At 47.3% G+C, this 21,377-nt stretch overlaps 1 protein-coding gene across 8 annotated transcripts in view; it reads left to right on the forward strand.

The window, feature by feature from the left end:
• Nucleotides 1-6,762: 6,762 nt before the first annotated feature.
• The window catches only part of GARRE1 (granule associated Rac and RHOG effector 1), an 80,938-nt gene continuing 66,323 nt past the window's right edge, over nt 6,763-21,377 (forward strand). For 3 of the 8 annotated variants that reach the window (XM_084770800.1, XM_084770807.1, XM_084770808.1), the window contains exon 1: nt 6,763-6,890. The gene's annotated coding sequence lies outside the window, so the exon portion shown is untranslated. Of the gene's footprint in view, nt 6,896-6,930; nt 7,212-13,191; nt 13,408-18,122; nt 18,216-18,577; nt 18,665-21,377 lie in introns of those variants that run through there. The other 5 variants (XM_084770801.1, XM_084770806.1, XM_084770803.1 and 2 more) reach the window with 5 other exon arrangements.

Consider the following 21,377-nt stretch of genomic DNA (forward strand, 5'->3'; position numbering starts at 1 on the left):
TCTTCATAGCAGATAAATTAGATGGGTGTAGGCCCCCACTTTTTTTCCTTTTTTTTTTTCCTCAAGCTGTATCCCCTTGGCTGTTTTGGAACTTACTTTTAAAAAAGATTTATGTATGTATGTATGTATGTATGTATGTATGTATGTATGTATGTATGTATTACACAATGTTCTGCCTGCATGTGAGCCAGAAGACCAGAAGAGGGCACCAGATCTCATTATAGATGGTTGTGAGCCACCATGTGGTTGCTGGGAATTGAACTCAGGACCTTTGGAAGAAGAGCCAGTGCACTTAACCTCTGAGCCATCTCTCCAGCCCTTGGATCTTTCTTTATAGACAGGACTAGCTTTGAACTCACAGAGATCTGCCTCCTGGGTGTTGGGATTAATGGCATGTGTCACTATATCTGCTTTTTCTTTTTCTTGTGAGACCTGGTCTCCAGGCTACAGCCTGGAATGTGCTAAACAGGCATGCTATTCCTGAACTGCATGCTTAGCTCCCTGCCCGCCTCCCCTTTTCCCTTTTATCTGAAGATGGGTCTTACTAAGCTCTTTAGGCCGACTCTGCAGTCCAGGTTGGCTTTGAACTTATGGCCCTTCCGGCTCAGCATCCTAGGTAACTAGATCATAGACATACAGCAGCATCCTCAGATCAGATTTTCTGTTAGACTAGGCCTCCTGTCTTAGCTTTAGCCAAAGGAGCTTGGAATCCGGGGGCCCAGCCCAGACATTGGGAAGTTCCAGCTCTTGGCCAGCCCAGCTCCTCAGGACAGTAAAGCCATCCGGGATCTCAGAAGAGGCAGGAGCAGGTCATTTGACTGGATGTGGCAAGATGCATATGGTCCCAACACTCAGGAGGCTGAGGCAAAAGAATGTGGGGTTCTTTAAATAATTTTATTTTTATTTTATGTGCATTGTATGTCTGTGGTTGTCAGATTTTGGAGTTACAGACAGTTGTGAGCTGCCGTGTGGGTGCTGGGAATTGAACTCGGGTCCTCCGGAAGAACAATCAGTGCTCTCAACCACTGAGCCATCTCTCCAGCCTTGAATCTTCATTTTAAAGAAGCCAAGCTGTGGGAGGGCATAGCTCAGTGGTACAGCACGGCACCCATCAGGCTCTGAGTTCGATCCCTACCGCCACAAAGATCAACAAGCGCTCACATACAAATGACTGCTCGCGGCCGCAACCCAGCCGTTTCCAGCCTGAGGTGGTGGTGGGGGTCGGAGAGGATTGGCCGGCCACTCGGATAATTATTTATGCACAGGGGAAGGAAGCAAAGGACAGCCTTCCTTAAGGGGGTGGGGGGCCGATCTGAGGCTTAGGGGAGAGGGTTTACCCACCTTCACAGTCAACTCCATTCCTGCCTGTTAAGTTGCCTGAGCTATTGGCTTGGCCTGGCCCCAGCCTCCGTCCATCCCCAGCAGATGCAGCCCATTGCTCTATGCGCGGAATGTCTGGCAAGCTCCCTCCGGACCAGCTCCCAACCTACCTCCCGGGGAAGGGGAGCTCCCAGCTGGTCCTGCAACATTTACATCCTGCCCATGGGAGCCCCCTCCCCGCCCCAAAATGTGTCTCTCTCTCCGTATTCACTCCCCTGCTCCTCAGCCCCACCAAGAAGACTTGGCTGTGAAAAACCCCTTCCCTGAAGGCTCCTCTTTCAGATGTTCCTACTAAAGCTAACATGGAAGAGGCTGGCCTAGAAGCTTGGCTCCTGCCGTCTCGGACAAGCACAGCCAAGAGCAATAACCTCGGCTGCTTAGGAAAAACCAGCTCTGTGATCTCTCCCAGGAGCCCCTGGACGTGGGGTGCTCTCATTCTGCGGTTTTTCGGAGGAATCTGACGCCCTCAGAGAGGCCAGCAAACCTGCTTTTTCTCTCAGCAAGGCGGGCCAGCCGTAGCCAAGGTCTCACTGAGGCAGGTCCTGGTCCTGCCTGACCCACTCGGTTGTAGGAGCACTCCTGAGTCCTGTTCATTTTTCATAGGCGACACCAACTTCAGGGACTGTCGGCTCCGTCACCACCTCTGGCTCGAGCGGTCATCTAGTCACACAGAGGGCAGCTTGGATAGGAAGACAATAAAAATTCATCGATTAGCTATTTTTTTCCCCCTAAGGCCAGAGGGGATGTTACATGCTTGTAATTTCTGTACTTCAGAGAATGGAGGCAGGGCGATAAATTCAAGGTCGTTCTTGGCCCTGTAGCAATTGAGGTCAGCCTAGACTTCATTGAGATCGTATGTCAAGGCTGGAGAGATGGCTCAGTGGTTAAGAGCACTGTCTGGTCTTCCAAAGGACCCGTGTTCAATTCCCAGCAACTACATGGCAGCTCACAATTGTCTCTAACTCCAGGTCCAGTGGCTCTGACATCCTAACACCAATGCACATAAAATAAAATTAAATGAATTAGTAAAAAAATAAAGATCACACACACACACACACACAGTGTCTCTAAGATACATGGTAATAAGTTTGCTTTAAAGTATCTGAATGGCCGGGCGTGGTGGCGCACGCCCTTAATCCTAGCACTCAGGAGGCAGAGGCAAGTGGATCGCTGTGAGTTCGAGGCCAGCCTGGTCTACAAATGAGTCCAGGACAGTCAAGGCTACACAGAGAAACTCTGTCTCAGAAAACCAAAATAAACAAACAAATAAATAAAATGTCTGAATGGTAAAGTGAGGCTATTAGGATGGCAGTCTGTGAGGCTCATTCCTGTGTGGGTATATTTGTATGTGAACACACATATGTGTGCACATGTGTAGCAGTTTTTCTTTTTTTATATTTTATTTAATTTATGTGTGCTGGTGTGAGGGTGCCAGATTTTGCAGTTACAAACAGTTGTGAGCTGGGAATCAAACCTGGGTCCTTTGGAAAAGCAGGCAGTGCTCTTAACCACTGAGCCATCTCTCCAGCCCCACACTTTTTCTTTTAAACTCTACTTTATTTGGAGTGTTTCGGCCTCAACCTCCCTTCCAACCTCCCAACCCTACATAGTAGAGAGAAGGTTAGTGGGGAGAGGAGGCTCCTTTATTTCTTCTGGCTGTTTAGGGCCAATTGGGTCCTTTTGGGCTGTACCCATCTCTGCCAACAGCACCAGCCAGCGGTCTCCTCCAAGCTGCTGCTCCCTGAAGTATTTCTCTCCATCTGTCCATCTCTGATCTCTTCAAACTGCTCCAGCCACCGGCCACAGGCCACACACCAACACTGCTCTGCCCACCACACTCTTTCTGGGTTCCTGTTTATATCCTCAGAGCCCTAGACCACACCCCTCTCTGTGCTGGACCAGCTGGGAAAAGCCACGCCCCTCAGAGACAATGAACAGGTGCGGGCAAACTAAAGCTCAAACTAAAATCCCCCACTTGGAGGAATGAGAACCAAAAACATATTTACGCAACACAACTGAGTTTACAAAGGAGCCAACATTCCCATTACACGAGTGTGCTTGTGCATGGGAACATACATATGCAGAACTGGAGGGTCAAAGTTATGAGTTTCTATCTTTTTTTTTTCTTTCTTTCTTTTTCTTAGTCTCTTGGGGCAGTGGAACTTGGAATAAGTAGATAAGGAGGTGAGAGGTGAGTGACGCAGTCGGTAGTGATACTTACCTAGACAGGAGGACTTGGAGTTCAGGGCTAGCCTAGACTACATGGCAAGACAATGTCTCAGAAAACAAAACAAAAACATTGGCATATGTGGCTCTAAGTTGGTTTCCAGGCCCTGGACTGAAGCAGTTCCCAGCACATTTCTCCGTGACTATTGCTTGGAGTAAAGTTAAGTGGTGGTGATTTCAAAGACAGCTCAAATGGCTACTTTTCTTTCTTTCTTTCTTTCTTTCTTTCTTTCTTTCTTTAAGATTTATTTATGCCGGGCATGGTGGCGCACGCCTTTAATCCCAGCACTCGGGAGGCAGAGGCGGGCGGATCGCTGTGAGTTCCAGGCCAGCCTGGTCTACAAAGTGAGTCCAGGACAGCCAATGCTACACAGAGAGACCCTGTCTCGAAAAACCAAAAAAAAAAAAAAAAAAGATTTATTTATTTATTATTTATATACTGGTCTACATGTACATCTTCAGGCTCAGCAGAGGGCATCCGGTTACATTACAGATGGTCACAAGCCATCATGTGGTTGCTGGGAATTGAACTCAGGACCTCTGGAAGAGAAGCCAGTACTCTTAACCTCTGAGTCATCTCCCCAGCCCCCGAAAGGGCTACTTTTCAACCAGGGTCATGGAGGATGGCTCAGTGAGAAAGTGTGTCAGCTATGTGTGTCTGGCCACGGGTCCCATCCTCAGCACTAAAAATTAAAATAAGCCACTGGGGGTACAGCCTGGTGGTAGAGAGCTTGACTGGCCTGCGTGAGGTCCTGGGTTCAATCTCCAGCAGTTGGGGAAAAAAAGTAGAAGTTCTAGCTGGTGTTTATCAAGTGCGGTTCCTGGAGGATTCTGTGGCAAGGTCGAATAGCCCTTGGGGACAATTGCAATGGCTAAGAGCGCCTCTGAGTAAGAGATGGCTTTACCCAGGCCTGGAGACGCCAGCCCTATAATCTCAACTGTTCAAGAAGCTGAGGCAGGAGAATTACAAGCTCCAGGCCTTCCGGGATGACTTAGTGAGACTATCTCAAAATAAAAAGCAGAGGAGAAGAGGGCTGGAGAAATCACTCAGTGGTACAGGCTTTCCTAATGTGTGGAAAAAGGCCCCAGTATGACAGAGAGAGAGAGAGAGAGAGAGAGAGAGAGAGAGAGAGAGAGAGAGAGAGAGAGAAGGAGTGATAGACAGATGCAGACAGAGAGACAGACACAGAGTAATTCTGAGACTGTAGGAGCCAAGAGCAGCCCACCAAAGCCTGTTGCCCTCCCCCCTCGTGCCTAGAGCAGTGTCCTATGACTAGGCCACACCCTTATTTGGGGGGGGGCTGGAGAGATGGCTCAGCAGTTAAGAATGCTGGCTGCCCCTCCTGAGGACCCGGAATTGATTCCTAGAACCCTAGATGCCAGCTCAAAACTCTCTCTAGGACCTGAAACTCTTCCTGGCCTCTGGAGGGACCAGGCACACATGCGCTATATATGCAGGCAAAACACATAAAATTAAAAGAAGACAGTAATTCCTCAAGTTTCGTCTATTCGTAGCATGGTCCATAATTTTCCTTTTTTCTTTTCTTTTTGAAAAAAGATTTATTTATTTACTATGTGTACACTATTCTGCCTGCCCGTGTGCCTGCACACCAGGAGAGGGCTTTGCCTGCATGTATGGATGCCACATGGATGCCTGAGGAGGTCAGAAAAGGCTCTCAAATCACCTGGAAATGAAGTGATGGATGGCTGTCAACCACCATGTGGTACTGGAAACAAATCAAGGGTCTTTGCCAGAGTACCAGCGCTCTTAACCACTGAGCCATTCACTACCCAGGCCTCAGAATATGGTATCTTTTTTTTTTTTCCTGTGTGCACCACCATTACCCATTTATAACTTTTCTTTGTTTCTCATTAATAAAGTTTGCCTCCACTTCAGATACTCCCACAAGTGTTTGTGTCTTTAATTTCCTTTAGTGTGAGACAACCAACGTTGTACCCATTGTCCCAGGTAGATGTTTGATGACCACTGAGGGTCTAGCACCCTAGGATCTTGGGCCAAGCTAAAAACTCAGTCCATGGGGTTGGGGATTTAGCTCAGTGGGAGAGCGCTTGCCTAGCAAGCGCAAGGCCCTGGGTTCGGTCCTCAGCTCTGGGAAAAAAAAAAAAAAGATTAAAAAAACTCAGTCCTGAAAGGTCTTGTTGCTTTAAAAAAAAACTGAATTAAAATCTACATCCATTCCTTTACCCAATGCTGAGGATGAACCCAAGGCCTCTCCTGTGCTAGGTATGTGCGCTACCACTAAACTGAACCTCAGCCCCACACATCCATTCTTACTTCCCCTTTCGAGACTTCCATGCTACCAGCTGAGCAATCCGGAGAGCTTCCCAAGTGTGGTCAAATCATTCCTTGCTTAAAACAAGGGTTTTGCAATGTTCTCAGATAAATCCTAACTTCCCTCGTTGTCCGACGATGAAACATTTGATAAACACCCCTTTCTTTTTTGAGACAAGAGCCTCAGTTTGTAGCCCTGAATTTGCTTTGGAGACCAGGGAGGGCTCAAATTCATAAGCGATCTGACTGCCTCTGTGCTGGGATTAAGGACAAGCACCACCACTTCTCAGCCTAAACTCTCTTTGCAACTCTCCTGGGGCTTTAATAGGTGTCTGGGACACGTTGAATAGCTACACCCAGGGTCCCTTTCATCTGCTGTTCCTTGGATTTTTGTCACGTAGTCCTCTTCCAGGTGTTTGCTTTTAAATTCCTTTTTTTCATTTTAGGATCTCAGCTCCTGACCTTTCCCTGCGGGTAATTACCTGGTCACCCTCTTCCACTAGGTCAGGCTACTCTCTCCTTCCTTCCCTCTTCCACTTTCCCTTCCTACCATTTGCCACAAACTGGCACTACATCATCACACGGGATTTGTGACTGTCGTCTTCTGTTGTCACCACGCGCGAAGCAGTCCCTGAGCGTGCTGGTACTATGCCGCTCCTTCACCGCCCACCAGGTGCCGGTGTCTAGGGAATCAGTGTTCCAGTCATTAAATTTAAAGATAAATACTTGAGGAGGAGGAGGAGGAGTTGGAGGCAGCTGAGACCTCCTGCAGCAGCCTGCGGGCCGGGTTTGCGAGCCCGAAGAAGTCGCCGAGCTGCGACACCGCCCTGCTAGCACGAGGGGAGGGTGGGCTCTGGCCGGGCGAAAAAAAAAAAAAAAAAAAAAAAAACCGCAGCGGTCGCCTAGGGCGGGGGCGGGGCCGGCCGCGGACGTCACTTCCGGTGTACACAGCCGGTCCGGGCGGTGCGCCGGGAACCGGGGCGCGTCGCAGGTGAGGTACGGGCGGGTCCGCGGGCGCGGGTCGGCGAGGGCTGGCTGTGTAGGGGCGCGGGCGGCGGGCGGCGGGTAGCAACGGCGACCGGCGCTTCGAGGCGAGCTCCCGGGGGTGCCGCTTTCCCCGGCGCCGTCCCTCGCCCGCCTGCTGTGGAGGACGCCGGGCTCGGCGGGCGCTGGCCGGGCGGACGGAAGCCCGGAGGGGCCTCTCAGCGCGCGCCGGGGACCGAGACCCCCCTGAGGGGGGGCGTCGGCGCTGGAGGACGCCGCTGCCTTGGGCCACCGCGGGGGAATCCGCTCCCGGAAGCCCGCGACGCCGGTGCGCGAAGGGCTGGCGGCCTGTGGGCGACCTGGGTTCCACGGGCACGGGCGGGCGCCGCTGCCCCCGGAGGGCCGCGCGCCCCTTCCTGGCTCTCGCAGAGCCCGTGGGCGCGGCGGGGGTCTGGGGGGAAAGGGCTAATGCTGGGCTAAGGGCTACGGGAGGACTCAAGCCCGTGGGGCGAGCCCAAGAGGGGTCAGGGGTGTGTCTTCCTGCCCCGCGTGGAACAGGGGAAAAAAAAAAAAAAAGAGCATGCCTGCTTGGCACGATAAGAATTTTGTTTATACTTTAACCAAATTTTGCCTGGGAAACGCTCAGCCTTGGGAGCCCCCCAATTTGAAAATAGCTCGTCCGTGTCCTTCCCCACCCACTATAAAAGCCATGCGTTCTCCTGTCCTTGTAAAAACGCAAGTACACAAGTGTCAGGGGAAAAATGACCACGGTCCCACCACCTACAACTCGGTGACAGCCACTGCTAACCTTTTGGTGACATCAGTTAAGTGCAGATACAGGTGCTGTCACTTTTTGAGGCTTTATAGTAGACATCGGGTACCATAATTTATCCTAGCCCTGATGAATATTTGGTTGTTTTCCTCTAAGTCACAAGATAAAACACTTGTGGCAAAAAGGATTTATCTGATTATTGTCTTCTTAGGGTAATTTTACAAATGGGGGGGGGTCAAAGGTAACATTCTATTTTTCTCTTTGTTGATACGTTTGGAAATCTCAAGCCCGGTATTGTAGAAAATTCCATCTATGTTTTCATCTCATAATTGTTTAAAAATTTTAAACCTTTTGTTGTTGTTTTTGTTTATTTATTCATTTATTTATTTTGAGACAGGATGTCACTGTGTAGACTAGGCTGGCCTTAAATTCACAGGGATCGCTCTACTTATGTTCACAAGTGCTGGAATTAAAGGCATAGGTCAAGAGGCCCTGTCTTTGTTTTTGTTTTTGTTTTTATTTTTATTTTAAGATATATTTCCCAAGCCGGGTGTGGTGGCTCATGCTTTTAATTGCCTTTAATCCCAGCACTCGGGAGGAAGAGGCAGGTGCATCTTTGTGAGTTCGAGGCCAGCCTGGACTACAAAGCGAGTCCAGGACAGCCAAGGCTACACAGAGAAACCTTGTCTTGAAAAACAAAAACAAAACAACAACAAAGATATATTTCCCAAGTGGCAGGATAGTCATCCCAGTAACAGTATTGTCTTATTATCTTATTTTAGGCTTAAAGTTCTAAGAATGTATTTGCAAAAGGCTAGTTACAGATTTGATTTGGCATATGTTTGGATGTGGTGGTTTTGTTTTTTTGTTTTTCGAGACAATGTTTCTCTGTGTAGCCTTGGCCATCCTGGACTCACTTTGTAGACTAGGCTGGCCTCGAACTCATAAAGATCCGTCTGCCTCTGCCTCCCGAGTGCTGGGATTAAAGGCGTGGGCCACCATGCCTGGCTGTTTGGATGTTTTTTTATATGCCTTAAAAATAGTGCTTTTTTTTTTTCTTTTTATAATCTTTAAAAAGTTGTTTTCTTAGCATGGGTTGGTGACACACGCCTTTAATCCCAGCACCCAGGAGGCAGAAGCAGGCGGATCAATGTGAGTTCGAGGCCAGCCTGGTCTACAAAGTGAGTCCAGGACAGCTAAGGCTACACAGAGAGACCCTGTCTTGAAAAAACAAAAAACAAAACAAAACAAAAAAACCCCTCGTTTTCTTTGCAAGTTCAGGGAATAACACTTTATATTTGATAAATATGTGTGCATGGTCCCTAGACATATGAAAAATATATTAAAACAAAAGGTTCTGTTGCTGTTTCATTTGCTTTCTTGCTGACAAGATAACAGACTCCATATGAAAGAGTGCAAGTTTGTTGTGGCAACTTTTCAGTCTGGCATTTGAGATTCTAATCTTCCTCTATTTTTGCACACGAATACGTAGGTTAGCATGGGAGACCAAGATAGAAAAGTTCTCAGATTCCCTTGGCAAGCCTAGATTTTTTTTTTTTTTCAATCTAAAATTATCTCTGGATTTTTGGAAGACAGCATGCTTTAAGCATCCTTTAAAAAACAAAAACAAAAACAAAACACTACACACTCACCCTGTTGAGAACTTGAAGCCTACTACACCAGGAGCTACGTGACTCCTAGGTCCTGTACGTCCCAGGAAAGTCACTATGGAGCGAGCGGGCTAGAACATCCCTTGGGTTGTATGTCCACTCTCTCCCTTCTCCCATGAGGCTTTGTTCTCAGTGGAAAATAATGACCTTCCTAGATGGACAAAGAATGCTGGTTAGAACAAGGAATTGCTTTGTTTGCAGCGAGAAGAGCACATTGCTGGGTTCTCTCAGCATTAATTCAAAAAAAAAAAAAAAGAGCTGGTAGTGTCCAGAGTTGTGCCGTCAATGTTTTCCTTACTGCTACTGTCCATGGGAGGGCCCTGGTTGGCTGGCCCAGTGGTCATTGCTTGCTTTTTCTTTTCTCCTTTTCGGTTTATTTTTTTGTTTGTTTGTTTGCTTTTTGTTTTTTCGAGACAGGGTCTCTCTGTGTTTGCCTTGCCTGTCCTGGACTCACTTTGTAGACCAGGCTGGCCTCGAACTCACAGCGATCCACCTGCCTCTGCCTCCCAAGTGCTGGGATTAAAGGCGTGCGCCACCGTGCCCAGCCACCTTTGTTGTTTTTATTGTTATTATTATTATTTTTTGAGACAGGTTTTCTCTGTCTAGGCCTGGCTGTCCTGGACTCACTTTGTAGACCAGGCTGGCCTCGAACTCACAGAGATCCCCTTGCCTCTGCCTCCCGAGTGCTGGGATTAAGGGCGTGCGCCACCAAGCCTGACCCTCCTCTACACCTTGATTTAGATTTTTGTACCTTTTCCCCAGGGCCTGCTCAAGGCCTACTATGCTTAGGAAGAGTGTAACCCGGTTTACATTAGCTAGCTCACAGTCATTATTTATTGGGCGAACCATTATTTATTGGAATATCAGGATACAGAGCTAAGAGACACAGTCTGGAGAAGACAGGACTCTTCAGCGTCTAAAGTACCTAGAGGGAAACACCAAACAACTTGTGCCAGCTTTCAGGAATCTTGCCTGTTTTATTCACTGCATTTATCACCAGAGTCTAGAACATACTGTTCTGGAAACAACTGAGAATTTGTTAAATACATGACCATCAGAGAATAAAATAAAATGAAAAAATACAAATTTGCTGTCTATAGAAAAGATGCAAGCATAAGCCAAGAGACATCTTACAGAGTTTGACAAATTTCAGAGAAAACTTTAAATTCAACCCAAACTGACCCAGCTATAACCCCAAAGAAGGCATGTTTGGAATGTGTTTGTGGCCAGAAAGCTTAAACTTAATTTTGTATCTCCCAAGAAAGACTTGTGTTTCTAGGAGAGGTTTGGGATGTCTGTGGAAGTTGTGGTAGTGGGTGCAGGAGAGTTAGGAGCGGTGAGAGTTTTTGTCTGGAGTCCTGACCAGGAGTGGTGTGTAGGCTTTGCAGTATCAAAGGCAGACTACCTTCCTTACATCTTTCATACTTTTTTTGTTTTTCAAGACAGGGTTTCTCTGTGTAGCCTTGTCTTGTCCTGGACTCTCTTTGTAGACCAGGCTGGCCTCGAACTCACAGCGATCCACCTGCCTCTGCCTCCAGAGTGCTGGGATTAAAGGCACGCGCCACCACCGCCTGGCTATCATTCCTAGTTTCATCTGGAGATTTCTGCCAAAGAGGTGGTCAGGTCGTTATAGTAGATTCTGGTCTCGGGGTGCTGTCTGATCCGGCTGTAGAATGGGGACACTGTTGCGCCTTCTTTAGTTGCCATGAGGACTTCGAACCTGGTGAAGTTGCAGCTCCTCTGATGTACACTTAGCAATTGGCCTTCTGGTTAATGCATCAGGCATCTTTGAGCCTAACTACTCCTGGGCTCACGGACAAAGCTGATAAGCAGACAGTGGGAAGTGATGGCAGACAGGCTCTTCCCAAACTGCTCAGCAGGAAAGCCAACCTGACCGTGTCAAGGGCAACTTTCTGAAGAAGGTTGAGCTTAGCCTACTATGTGGGGAGGGAGAGTTAGTGACTGCAGCTCCCTTGAAAGAACAGAGGATGCTTAGGCAGGATGGTGGCCTGCAGAGGTAAGCAAGCCTGAGGTGTATGGTTAATAGTGATATGTGCATCCCCGTGTGCTCACTGGGCTAATCAGGCTTGGGGCTCGGTGTTGTGTTTGTGTTCCTTTGTGTAGCCCTGTGACACACACAGAACTGACATGTGCAGTGTCTGTCCCCTCCAGTTAGCCTACACACTGCTTCACGTTCTAAATGTTACCTGTGCGTTGACGAGTTTTTCGTGGATGCTGTTCCCAGTAGAGTCTACACCCCTCCCAAATCCTCAGTTTCCCCAGACCCTCTTATGTTAAGATGGAAAATAGGGCTGACTTAGAAGGGGGTTAGCTCACTGCACAGCATTTGGGGGCCCTGCTTGATGGTGATTCCTGGTCTCCTCAAAAGAAGAATTAAATCACTCAGTAAGAGCGAGGTGCAGGACAGTGTACTTAAGTGCCCATTTGAGCCAGAGAAAAATACATTTCTGAGTGCAGGAAAAAAGGCCAGGCACAGGTGATAGGAAAACAACTGATTGCTTTTGGGGTGAGGCTCCAGAAAGAACCCTCAAGTTACTAAGCAGTCCAGGCTTCTGCCCCCGCCTCCGGAGTGCTTCTCCTACAAGTGTGTGCCACCAGACTGGGCCAGAAACGGTCTCAAATCTGAAATGGATCCATGTCTCTTTTTTCAGTGGATAAGTTTGCCTTAACTACTTGGCTATATGCTTTTTCTTTTTCTTTTTCTACTCTGGGGTTAATTTTCAACAGGTTCTGTTGTACAAACTTAATAGTAAGTGAGCCGGGTGTGGTGGCGCATGCCTTTAATCCCAGCACTCAGAAGGCAGAGGCAGGTGGATCACTGTGAGTTCGAGGCCAGCCTGGTCTACAAAGTGAGTCCAGGACAGCCAAGGCTACACAGAGAAACCTTGTCTTTAAAAACAAACAAAAAGAAAAAAGAAAAAAAAAGAAAGAAAAAGAATAAATAGCAGCATAGGACTTTTCATTTTCTTAGTGCATGTTTTAATGCAAACAGTACATTTTTAATAAACTTTTTAAAAATATAATTATTTTTGAGACAATGATTGCTGAATAGCCCAAGCTACCCTCAAATTCAATATTCTCTTGCCTTAGTCTCCTCAAGTCCTGGGATTACTGGTGTGTATGCCACCATAACCTATCTGATTTTACTGTCTTGGGTACCATTTTATATGGCATACTTTTTTTCCTATCTATTCTTTTTTTTTTTTTTTTTTGACACAGGAAGAAACGATTGCATTTTTTTTACTAAAAATGACTTGGGAATTAGATACTAATGAGATTCAGTTACGGTTAAGGAACCTGGGAAGAGCTCAGTCTTGCTCACCCTGTCACCCTGTCCCAGAGGCAGAGGAAAGCTAGCTGGCTTGGCTCCCATAGTAGGGTGCCCCAGGCTTCTGAGGTGAAAGTGGGCCCTCTAGCAGCTACTAAGGACTTGTGCCGCCCCTGAGTCTCAAGGGGCAGGGGCATGCTGGGCTTAAGTAACTTTGTCCTGTGCTTTGTAATTTGAGGTGATAGGGCCCCTTCCTCAGCTGTGTCCACCACTTCCTTCTAGCTTGGGGCTAAAGTAGAAGGGAGTGGTGGGCAGAGAAACAGGAAGAGCCATGACCTCCTTCTGCGCTGGTACACACCAGGTGGTTTAGTTTCCTGGATTTTGGGAGTTGGGGGCACAGCTGCAGAATGGTAGGCTCTGTCTCTGTGAATTGTTCAATTGCAGTGTGAGATTGGGGCAGATTTGTCTAAGAGACCAACATGAGGAGTTGCCAAAGAGACCCTATACTAGCCCAAGGCCTCTTGAAGAATGGCCATTTCCATTTCCTGAGCTGGAGATGTGCCAAGTCCTGTGCTCTACAGAATTTAGCCACGCCATTCTACTAAGGAAACTGACGCACAAGATTGCAGCTGACTTGCTTAAGGTCATAGAGTTACTAAGTGCCTTTCACTCGGCTCATACTTACTGAGAGCAAGAATTCACATCTACATGAATCAGACTGCCCAAGCCATAGCAGTAGTAGTTGGCTCCCATGAAGTTTCTTTGTATTGGAGCATCTTTCATCTAGCAGCAGGTAAGGACCTTTCTAGCCTACTGAACTAGGCAGCACTTGAGTGTCCCTGATGTCAGGAGGATTGTGCATACGTTAGGGCCTCAGTAATTGAGTATGTGAAGGCTCATGGTGTGGGGAAGGAGCAGAGTGCAAGCCAGCATGAGCCTCTGCTGCCTAGGGAGCTCATGGGGAGGAGATGCCACATTTCTGGCCTTAGTACAGCTCAGTGCAAGAATGTTTGCTTAGCATGAGCAGAGCCCTGAGTTGGATACCCATCACACACACACTCACACACACACTCACACACTCTCTTTCCCTCCCTTCCCTCCCTCCCTCCCTCCTTCCCACATTTCTGATTGTATGACTTGCTAGGGAAAGACAGGCTGCTAGTTTTATCTCTGACTTGCTGGTCTTCTTGACAGATGACAGGAATTGTAGGGTATATAAAATTAAAGTTGGTGTTCCCAGCTTGGAGAGGAGAGACACCATAAGTAGCCATTAGTAAAAGCGATATGGATGGCTTATATTTTTGTTGTTGTTGTTTTTGTTTTGTTTTTGTTTTTGTTTTTTTTTTTTTTTGAGTCTAGAGCTTTACTGTGTAGCGCAGGTTACTCTTGAATTCCCCTCTCCTTACTTTCTAGTTTTTTGAGGCAGGGTTTTTCTATGTAGCCCTGGCTGTCCTGGAACTCAATATGTAGACGAGGCTGGCCTCAAACTGACAGAGTACTCAGATTAAAGGAATGTGCTACTGTGCCCAGCCTAAACTTTATTGTCCTCTCCATGCTGGTGTTAGAGACTTGTGATACCAAGTCTGTCAGAAATTATCTTAAAATTTTAAGAGTATTGCTGGGTATGGTGGTGCACGTCTTTTTCTTCTTCTTCTTCTTTTTTTTTCCCCCAAGTCAGGGTTTCTCTGTGTAGCCTTGGCTGTCCTGGACTCGCTTTGTAGACCAGGTTGGCCTCGAACTCATAGCGATCCACCTGCCTCTGCCTCCTGAGTGCTGGGGTTAAAGGCGGTGGCTAAAGGTGAGTTTGAGGCCAGTCTGGTCTACAGAGGGAGTTCTAGGACAGCCAGGGCTACACAGGGAAACCCTGTCTCAACCCTCCACTGCCCCCCCAAAAAAGGTATTGGATCCCCTGGAAGTAGAATTAGAGATGAGCTGTCATGTTGGTGCTGGAAATGGACCCCAAGTCCTCTGGAGGGACAGCTCGTTCTCTTAGTCCCTGGACCATCTCTCTAGTCTCTTAAATAGTTCTCTGAAGGATACAAAAATAAGTTTGTACCAGTTCAACTTGTTTTGCAAAGTTTCAAGCTATTTTTTTTTTTCAGTCTTTCTCAGACAGTGTCTTCCTGTGCTCAGGTTGCCCTAACACTCTCTGTTCGGGTCTAAGTCTTCTGAATGCTGGCTTACACGTGTATGCCCCCAGGCCTCACTTGAAAAATGTTTTCATACGATGTTGTGAAATACCTATTTGATTTTTCCATCTTGGCGTACAAGCCCTGAAATTTGTGGCACCTCTGAACTAATAAATACATTTTCGTGTACTAATGAGATCACTGGTGGCTGGCAGCCCCTGGAGAGCTTCAGGCTGGGTGCTGGTCATCTGAAAAAACTTAGGTGACATTTGAGGATTGGGACAGAGAGGGACTGAGTGAACTGGTCATCAGTGACTGGGCTTTCACGTCTCGCCTGAGGAATGAGGCCTCCATAGATGTCAAGGAGCGGGGCTCAGAGAGTGGTGTACCGGGGGAGGGCTTGGATGCGTTCACCCCTTCCCGCATGCTCTGCTGTGTGCACCTCTTCATCTGTGGCCTTGGCAAAATTCTTTCCAGCAAACTAGTACATGTGAGTAAATCATCTCCATAAGTTCTGTGCGTACGCTAGCAATCTAACTGAACTCAAGGAAGGGGTTGGAGACACCGTCAACAACCCCAGGTGTAATGACACATGAAGGAGGACCAGCTGTGTAAAGGATCCCGGGATTTTGATAGAAGACCTAGTCTCCTGGGACAGAACCTTCCTATGGGATCCATCCTCACCTCCAGATACGTAACTAGAACATCTCTCTAGCCCCAGTGTAGACGTTCTTAGTTTATAAATGAAAACTTTATTTCACCTGAGCAGGTTCTTCAGAAGTGTAAGAGCCAGTTCTCAGATGCACAGTGCTCCTGTGATCCTGCATGCGGGAGTCCAGGGCAGGAGAATCATGAGCGTAAGGTCAGCCTAGGCTGGTAGTGAGGCCGCTCCTCCCCCAACCCAACACTGCAGGTCCTTGCTGGGGTTACGGTGTGGTGCCTGAAGACAACACTCCCCTCAAGAGTCTAAGACACAGTGTCTCATTGTGTCCCAGGCTAGCCTCGAACTCACGGTCCTAGCGCTTCTGCTTCCCAAGTAATGCAATGTCAGGCTTGTGCCATCATGCCCAGGTCTCCTTTTGAAGATCTCTAACAGATTTGTTGTGATTTTGGGTTGCAGTGTTTCTCTGGTAAAGTTACTTTATAAGTTCCAGCACTTAGCCCAATAATGGCAAGTTCTGAGGGTTTATAACTTTGTAAAAAGTATATACTCTAACATTTAAATACAAAGTAATGTGAGGCCTTCAATCATTAGGAAATGAGAGAGATGACTGCAGCAGGACCCAGCAATGCTCTTTTTTGTTACTGTTATTAAATAAGACAGTCTCTGTGTGAGATTGAGTATGTGCTGATTATCATGTACCTCATTTACTTTTTTACTATTGATGTAGTAACTGTTTAAAAAGCAAACCAGTGGGGCTGGAGAGATGGCTCAGAGGTTAAGAGCACTGACTGCTCTTCAGAGGTCCTGAGTTCAATTCCAGCAACCACATGGTGGCTCACCACCATCTATAATGTGATTTAATACCCTCTTCTGTCATGCATGTAGGAAGAGCACTGTATTTGTAAAAAATAAATACATCTTTAAAAAACAAAACAAAAACCCCAGCCCTTCCTCCCTCCCTCCCTCCTCCTAACAGCGTTTCTCTGTGTAGCCTTGGCTGTCCTGGACTCACTTTGTAGACCAGGCTGGCCTCGAACTCACAGAGATCCACCTGCCTCTGCCTCCCTAGTGCTGGGATTAAAGGGGTGCGCCACTGCCTCCACCACTACCTGTCTTCCCTTACAAACCAGGCTTTGATTTCCATCCCACCTTAAAAAGCACAAACAAAACTAAAACACAACGAACTTTCAGTTTATTTACTTTTTAAATGTTTTATTCATGTATGTATGTTTGTATGAATGTATGTATGTATGTGTGTGTGTGTTTGCCTATGTTTGTTTATGTGCACCATGTACATGCAGGTGCTCTTGAGGCCAGAGGGTGTTAGATCCTTTTAAACTAGAGCTGCCTGGTTTAGATGCTGGGGTTCCAAACCCGAGTACTTTGTGAGACCAATCACTCTTAACCACCCATCCATCTGTCCAACCCCGCTAACCCTTAATTTAAACAAAATTAAGATTGTGCCTCAAAATTACCATTTAACACATTTGGCTTATTTTTTCCCCCTCAAACCTCTGTTATTTTAGACTTTGTTGACTTTGTGGTTAGAACAGTTTTTCTTCTTAAATGAAATGATCAGTTGTTTGTAGATCACCAGATATAAAATGCCTTAGAACCACTAATGATAACCTGCTTTGGTATTGTGGAGAAATGCCCTATTTTGTGGTAAAGCCTTATGGAGCACATGTCAGCTTAGGAGCAGTCCCCATCCCGTGCCCCCTCCTACTGTAGGCTGATAGCGATGTGGAAGTAGGAGCTGTGTCGTCTCCCTTTGATGTCTGGGTGACTGGGCGGGTTCTGTAGGTGCAGAAGCCTATTCATCTACCTGCTGCACGGTGGAAGGTGTGGGACCCGAGGCCACCAAGCTATGGGCCCCACTCTGCTGCTATTACTATTGCTGCTGCTACTGCTACTTTTTAAATATTTACTTTGTTTGTATTTATGAGTGTGTATATGCCACCTGTGTGGGTACTCTGAGGCCATACTGAATCCCCTGGAATTACAGGAGATTGTGAAGCTGCCTCACATGGATGCTGGGAACAGAACTCAGGTTCTCTGGAAGAGCGTCAAGTACTTATGATTGCTGAGCCATTTCTCCAGCCCTTGTGTCATTTCCCGACTAGAAACAGCAACAACAACCCTTAATCTTGACCTCCCTAGACTATTTCATGGACTGTGTGTGTGCTGATAGGATCCAACATTCAGCAGTCTGTGCTTGAGTTTTTGAATCAACATGCTTTAGCATTCATTTCCATGTAATACCTGGCGGCTGGCTTTGCCCAGTTTTTCTCTTAAGACAGCCAGCCTCTCATGCACAGAAAATGCTACGGGCTGGGTGGACAGGAACGAGTCATTTCCTTTCCTCTGGCCTTGGCTCTCCCTGCCTGCCTTTCCGTTTAATGATGCGCCCCTCCTTGCTCGGTGATTTGTGTTCAGGAAGCTGGCCTGTGATTGCTTTTGTTTCTGCTTTGTGAACTTCCTCCCCCACTTCCTATTTTTACTGGCCTTGCACAGGATATGAGGCGGCTCCTGCCTGGCTGCTGCTGAGCTCTGATTTGAGCTGGCAGAGGATAAGGCCTGAGGGTCTGAGATATGCAGCACTTTCCACCTTTGTGCCTTCTTCCTCTGGGAAACACAGGAACATTTGATGATAGGATTGAGATGATGTCATGTCCTCCTCAGTCCTGGGGGTTGGGGAAGATTGCTACTCAAAACTCTGTGAGGTGGGGCTTTATTCAGCCTCAACAGCATGGGTGGGTGGCCTGCCTTGGAGCAGCAGAGGCAGTTGAAAGGATGGGTCTGCTGCAGGTAAGAGTGGGAATGGGTAAAACACTGGCAGCACAAGCAGGAAGTCCTGGGTTAGGATCCCTGGCACCTGTGGGGAAAGCATCTGGGGGCAGGGAGTGTACAGACACATCCCTGGTGCTCACCAGCCAGGTTAACTGAGTGAGTGAGTGCAGGGCTCAGTGAGACTGTCCTAAAAGATAGGTGGAGAGCAGTTCAGGAGGACACCCAGGGCTGACCTCTGGCTTCCACAAGCATGTCACACACAAACACAAATCTGGGAATGCGGATTCTGGGTTCCTAAAGTAGCCTTGTTGTCAGGTAGGACGCTGGGGCTGCCCAACTCTCAGAGTTGTTTTCTAAGCCACTAAATTAGCATTTACCCACCGTCTCTTTTCTAGTGATACCTTTTGGTGTCTTAGGAGCTTGTGGTTTAGTTCACAGGCGAAGGTTGTAGCATCTCTTCAGGAAAAGTAAGTTTTGTTTGTTTGCTTACTTGTTTGTTTTTTGAGACAGGGTCGCTGTGTAGCCCTGGCTGTCCTGGAACTCACTCTGTAGACCAGGCTGGCCTCAAACTCACAGAGATCCACCTGCTTCTGCCTCCGAGTGCTGGGATTACAGGCGTGCACCATCATGCCTGGCCCACACTTGGCCTTTTGAACATTACGTTGCTGCTTAGGTTTTCCATTTCTCCATCAGCCAGCATTCGGGTACCCTATCCTATGTGCTTTCATGGGCGCAGTGGAGCCTGAGAGCTGGTGTTCTGTTTCGGAGGCTCACAGCAGGCTTTCTCTCAGTGGATTCGTCTTGCATTGGGACAGCCCAGACACAGCATGCATAAGGTCCGCCTTCCTTCTCTCTGACCTTCCCTCCTCTTTTTCTCCCTTCCTCCCAGTCTCCTTGGTCTTGCTGTATAGCCCAGGTTTCACCATCCTTCTGCTGCTATCTCCCAAGTGATTATTGAACATCTTCTGTGTGCATGTGTGTCTGTGGGTGGGCGGGTATGCGTGTGTATTGGCCATGGGCGTGTGCAGTTGTCTGTACATTGTGTGTATGTGCATGGGGACAAAGATGAACCCTTGCGTATCTCTCTTCAGGAATCATTTACCCTGGGCCTGTTGTGGTTTTTGATCCAGGGTCTCTCTCTGGGACCTGATACGCAATGATTGGCCAGTACGCACTGGGCTAGTACGCATGCACGCCATCCTCATGGCAAGCGCTTTACCTACTGAGCTATGGCCTCAGCTCTTGATTCTTGAATGTGTTGAGTGAGCAGTGATCCTGTACCTTGGAGATGGCAGGGGGACATACTGGGTAGTGGGTAGTTCTGGTAAACTGTGTTTTAGGACAGGAATGCTAATGTAGAGGCAGGGTGGGACAGAGCACAACACGGCCCTTAACTCAGTCTTTTATCAAACTGCTCTGAGACATCCCAAGAGGCCCAGAGAGCCTCCCAGATGCTGGAGGGAACATGTAGACTGGTTGTGACTGGAAAGATGGGTCATGACAGAAGTAGGTGGGATTAGGGAGAGGGAGGAGGGTGTGGGTGCCTGGGAAGGGGAGTGGAACACAATCTCCCCCGGGAGGATATGGTGGTGTCAGAAACAACAGGGTGCAGCACAGGCTCTGAGAAGTCACAGCACTGGAGGATGGCTGGAAGGGCCACAAAGGACAGTCAGGGAGTAGGGGGAGAGCTGAAGAGCTTCGCTTTTAGATACGGTCAGAAATAAGAGGAGGCAAAAGAGCTGGGCTCTAAGGAAGGACAGACGAAGGACGGAATCTTCCAAGGCATTTCCTCTGGCCTAGATGGATATTTTAAATTTATGACTGTTGAGAGTAAAATTCTTCAAAGCATTTTTCTGGGGCTCATTTCTAAATATGGTTTGTGTCAGTCTGAACTAAAAACATGGAAATGGTTGGGCTTTGAACTTCATAGACAATGACTTCACTAATCTGCCTAAAGAATTTCCTGCAGTGTCTCCATATTATCCAGGGGAGATGTTTGGGGTTTGCTCTTGGAAGCCGGCAGGAGAGAACATTGTGGTGTCCTTACAAGTTGTTTTCTCTCTTTCGGAAGAAACAATTGTCTCTGGCAGTGGTTCTCGGTTTGTTGGTGGCAAGCCCTTTGGGATACACATTAAATTAGATATCCTACATACCAGATATTTATATTACGATTCATAACAATAGCAATATAACAGTAATGATATAGCAACAAAATGGTTTTATAGTTGTCACTGTAGCATGAGTAACATGTATTAAAGGGTTGAGAACCACTGCTCTGTGGCCTCATTATCTTAGCACTTAGAACTTTATGGAAATACAATTCTCAGACCATATAGTTCACTCATTTATGATTCAGTGGTTTCAAGGTTACTTACTAGTCATGTAGCCATTAATTATAATGATTTTAGAGTATTTTTTAAGCCAGGCATGGAGGAAAATACCTGTATTCCTAGTATCTGGGAGGCTGAGAGGGGAGGATCATGAATCTACAGCCAGTCTGGACTACACAGCACGACACTGTCTCTAAGAAGGTTTTCTCATCAGTCTACCAAGTTACTCCTTATCCTCCTGCTGTGATCCTCTCATCCTTCCCTCGTCACACACTCGGCGTCTACTGTTTGAGACGCTTGTGAGCCACTGCAGGTGCTGGCATCAGATCTGGGCTCTTTGCAAGTGCAGCGGATGCTCTTAACTACTGAGCTAGCTCTTCACCTCCCCTTCAGTCCTTTTTCTTTCTTTCTTTCTCTTTTTTTAAAGGCTGAATAACTTTCTACTGTTCCGTGTTTGGTTGTGCCATATTTGCTTATCCGTTTGTCAGTTGATAAGGTGGTTGACTTTGCAATATTTGGTTGTTAGAAATAATACTTGGAACATTTATGAGCTGTTCTTGGTGTAAACATGCTTTTTGTTTCTCTTGGTATGTACACAGGAATAGAGTGGGTTGGCCATGTGGCAGTTCTATGCTTAACCTTATAAGGAAGTATCAGCTGGTTTTCCAAAGCATCTGCACCATTTTCCTTTCCTGTGAGAAATGTATAAAGATTACAGTCTCCGAACATCCTTCACAACATTTGCTACTGTCTGTCATTTTCACTGTTGCCAGCCAGTGATTATGAAGTGGTACCTTGTGGCTTTGATTTGTGTTTTCCTTGTAGTGAATGATTCTAAGCATCTTTCCAT

This window comes from Acomys minous (assembly GCF_964271855.1).
Source record: "Acomys minous genome assembly, chromosome: 20".
Taxonomy (NCBI): domain Eukaryota; kingdom Metazoa; phylum Chordata; class Mammalia; order Rodentia; family Muridae; genus Acomys; species Acomys minous.